Genomic DNA, 4,713 nt, shown 5'->3' on the forward strand with positions numbered 1-4,713 from the left:
TCAGTTGCTTTTAAGGTATCTGCTTTCGTTTCTATGCGTTAAGGGCAACAAATGCTAGCTAATTTTTTAGGTGTCTTACCTATCCTCACCCCTCCCTTGTGTGCTCTCGCTTTTATCATGTGCTCAAAGTCCAATCCCCTTGTTGTGTTTGCCCTTGATCTAATGTCCACATATGAGGGAGAACATACGATTTTTGGTCTTTTGGGCCAGGCTAACCTCACTCAGAATGATGTTCTCCACCTGCACATCCATGTTTATTGCGGCACTATTCCCAATAGCCAAGTTATGGAAACAGCCAAGATGCCCTAGCACTGACGAATGGATCAAGAAAATGTGGTATCCATACACAATGGAATTTTATGCAGCCATGAAGAAGAACGAAATGTTATCATTCGCTGGTAAATGGATGGAATTGGAGAACACAGTGTACATTTAAGTTACAAATTTCAAACTTTAAACAATTCTTAAAATTCCCCTTTGGAAAACAAAAAGGAAAAAAAATTCCCCTTCAGAAAGCATAGTGACTATATATATTTAAATGCAGTTTGAGAGGCCCTCATCTCCAAAAAAAAAAAACGGAAAGAAAAACAAAACTTTGTAAGCTGGAAGCCCTGAGTTCAAACCCCTGTCACGCCAAGAAAAAAAAATATATACATATATATACACATATATGGTTAGGACTGATACTCAGTACTTAACATGCACAAAATCCTGGGTTTGATCCTCAGCACCACATCAAAAGAAAAAAAAATGTAAAAGAAGTATTTTGGTCCTCTACTGCCTTCACACCACATAAGATCCTATTGAAATGGACAGTAGGTTACTGGTTACCAGGTGCTCTGGGAGGTTCGGTTTCATGTTCTCTAAGTAAAGCAGTTAGGATGGAACTTGTGGACTGTATTCAGTGTCACCTGCACCTCTGTGAGGTTCCACAGAGACAGGGATCTGTCTGTAATGTTTAGAGACCTTTTCCTGACCATACACAGTAGTTGTGCTTATAGAGGATACTTGGGAAATGCAGACACGTCTGGGAAACAAAGCAAAGCACCAGAATCTTACCACACATATGACCCACTGGCAATGTGGTGGTGTGTTTATTTCCTGTCATTCATCTAAGCATACAAAAATATAAATATATGCATACCAAAAAGTGGTTAGACTATTTAGAGTTTGACATCCTGCTTTTTTCACTGAATAAAATGGCCTTGGGTTGCATTCACTTCCCTTAACATATGCTAAGGTATTTTAATTAAAATTTAATTATATTTTAATTTTAATTATATTTTAATTGCTAAGAGCATCTTCTGAATGGATATAACGTAAAATAATTTTAGCAAGAGTGTTCATAATTATGTAACATTAAAATTTTCTTTGTAATTTATTTTTATTCTATATAAAATTGTTAAACCTATAAATTAAAAATGTCACCTTTTTGACAACTGTTCTCCTGGTGCTTTCATAACCCCTCCACGTCTGGTAGAGCCCATAGAGTCAGACACCACATTAGGATGCAACACCTTGCATTTCAGATCACATTTTGATCGTCCATTTGCAAGTGACAGATTCCCATTATTAAGTCACAAATGGATAACTGCAGGTCTGTTTGTGAAGGTCACCTGCTGAATGCTGTGAGCTGCAAAACCGGGTTTATGGATTTGTTATCCAAACTATTCCTATTGCTGTGTATGAAATGGATGTTGTTACCTGGACCTAAAATAAGGGTTCCGCCTTGCTGAGCCGGGTCTCCTTGGAAATCAAAAAGAAGTCCAGTCACTGCCCGCCACAGGCTCCGAAGGCCTCCCGAGAGCAGATCTGACTTTACATGAGGGCTCTGTAAGAAACTCTTGGAGATTTTGGCCAGATCTTCTACGTATTCTTTACAGATGTAACGCAGGAAACGCCCCACGAAGACCGCCAAGGCCCGGCGCTCCCGGAACAGCGCACCGAATGGCACCCGCTTCCCGGAGGCGTCCAGCACGGGCAGCTCGGCCACGGCGGCTTCCAGGGGCTGTCCGTTCTCGGGTCCGGTGGAGGCCGGAGCCAGGGCCAGGGCGGTGCCGCCGCTGACCTGCCAAGTGACCGGTGCGGCCAACTCAGCGGGACCCTAATGGCCGGGTCGGCCGCCGGCTAGACAGCTTAATATAATTTATAATTTAATTTAATCTTTCCTTTTCTCTTTTATGCCTTTCACATAATCAAACACTTCATGTATCCTAATCATACCACGTCCTAAATAGCTATAGAATCTGTCCTTTCCTCTCCAAAGAATACTCCTGTGTCCAGAGATGATGGACAGTTTTTAAACATTTTTTTTTTTTGGTGGTACTGGGGTTTAAACTCAAGGCTTTGTACTTACTAAGCAGATACTCTACCCACTTGAGCCACTACACCAATCCTGCTCCTGTGTCCAGGTTTAGTGTCTCCTCTCATCTGGGCCACTCCATTTGCCCCAAGTTTTCTCCTTCTCTCCAGTACTGTCCTTTTCAAATCCATCTTCTGTTGGTTGCCCAGGACTCTAATGAATACTTAGAGGTACTTTGTACCCTCCATGTCCACACACATATTCTAATGGTTTCCCTTTTGCAATAGTTTATATAGCAAAACATTTTTACTTCATAGGCTGAGACTCTATCTTAGTAAGTTATCAAGACCTCATCCCAACAAAAAAATCAGGCCTGGTGGCTCACACCTGCAATCCCAGCTACACTGGAGGTGAAGGTAAAAGGATTGGAGTCTGAGGCCAGCCCTATATGAAAAAATGTGAGACCCTATATAGAAAATAACTAAAGCAAAGAGGGGCGGGGTGTGGCTCAAGTGGTAGAGGGCCTACCTGGCAAGTGTAAAGCCCTGAGTTCAAACCACATACTGCCAAAGGGAAAAAAATGCTCTGCAAAAAAATACACAAATTTTAATGTATGTAGCTTCACAACACCATAACCATTTTTTCATTAGAAAGATATACTTTTTCAAAGACTTGTCCAAAAGCAGAGCAACTGCCCTTGGGAGCACTGAGCAGGAGTTGATTAGAGAGATGTGTAAAAGGATTGAGAGGTCATGTGCCTCTGACCTCCTGGCAGGTCAAGTGCAGATTGGCTGTGTCTTTGTAGCTCAGTGAATGGACTTCTGTGTAAAAGTCGATCTGCCTAATGCATCCAACCTTATCAAGCCCAAGGTGCTAGTCAGCTTGCTCTTTCTGAAGCACTCCAGTATACAGAGCTCTAAGAATATAAGAATATTCCCGTAAAACCTTAGTAAAACAAAAGCTTCTCTCTATTCAGAATTGCCTTAAAATTCAGAGCTTAAAAACAATCCTGGACAATTACCAGTAAATTCAACATTGCATCACAGTTCATTTTACTTATTTGCATATATTTAGCACAGCATTTGACAACACTCTCATGCCTGCTATTTTACTAAAGTAAGCACCTAAGGCTGTCAGTCTATAGGTCTCTCCCCATGCCTGTGAGGAAAAATGTGTTGAATCACTTCTGTTCAGGTTTGTAGTAAGCCATCTATGAATTGTTATTTGCAATACTTCTGACACCAACCATGTGAGGTTTCTCTCATATGAATCAATCTCTAACTCTCTAGACATCAATTAAGTGTCCAACTTTCAATTCAATGCTAACATTAACTACCCAGAGTTAGCACAGATGCCACAGGTTACAGGCTCAGACCCACAGGTCTTTCCTCACTTCAGACACCAGTTGTAAGTCTGGGCTACCCATCCTTATGATAAATGAGCTGTAAAGTTGGGAGATTCCTACAATCCCCTCCTCAGATTTCACAATGCTGAAACAACAGCTCACAGAACTCATGAAAACGCTTCACTTCCTATTTCCGGTCTATTATGAAGGACAGAATTTAAGAACGGCCACCTGAAAGAGATGCATAGGCCAAGGTGAGGGCTGGAATAGAGTTCCTGTGCCCTCTGTGAACTTGCCACCCTCTCAGCACCTTCTGTTGAGTAACTTGGAAATTTTCCAAATCCCATTGCTTCAGGAATTTTAGGAAGGCTTTATTACATAGGCACAATTGATTAAGACATTGCTCTTCTCCTCTCCCTGGAAGTCAGGAGGAGGGTTTCCAGCTAAAAGTTCCAGCCATCTATTCTCATGGTTCATTCCTCTGGCAACAAGCCCCCATCTTGAAACTGTCTAGGGGCCTTTCAAGAGTTAACTGGCTCCAATATGGTTGAAAGGTGCTTGTTATGAGTAACAAAGACACTCCATCACTCAGAAAATTACTAGGTTTTAGAACCTCAGTTCTAAAGGAACTAGGAACAGAAACCAAATATGTATGTATGTATGTATGTATGTATGTATATATATATATATATATAAAATCTTATTATAAAATCATCTCTCTGAGTCTTCCCTCTGTAGCCTATTAACACAAACACTGCTTCCATAACTGTTCCCCCTGCTAGGAAGATGCAGAATTTATTTCTCAGGTCAAGAGCTACACTTTAAGTTGGGAATTAACATTATCATAACTATGGCAATAATAACTAATTCATTTAGTCAATCAGTACATTTTTGAGCACTTGCTGCATTTCAGGCTTCATTATTGGCACTTTTTATTACTTATGTAGTTAATTAATAATTACTTTAGAGACAGATTCTCATTATGTAGCCCAGGCTAGTCTAGAACTTGTGATCCCCCTGCCTCTACCTTCCTAGTACTGGGGTTACAGGAATATAACACCAAACC

General features: G+C 40.9%; 1 pseudogene; it reads right to left on the reverse strand.

Annotated features, from left to right (window-relative positions):
• Window positions 1-662: 662 nt before the first annotated feature.
• Window positions 663-3,728, reverse strand: LOC109681865 (peroxiredoxin-like 2C pseudogene; annotated as a pseudogene).
• Window positions 3,729-4,713: the final 985 nt, after the last annotated feature.

The sequence above is a fragment of the Castor canadensis genome, chromosome 8 (genome assembly GCF_047511655.1).
Source record: "Castor canadensis chromosome 8, mCasCan1.hap1v2, whole genome shotgun sequence".
Lineage (NCBI taxonomy): Eukaryota > Metazoa > Chordata > Mammalia > Rodentia > Castoridae > Castor > Castor canadensis.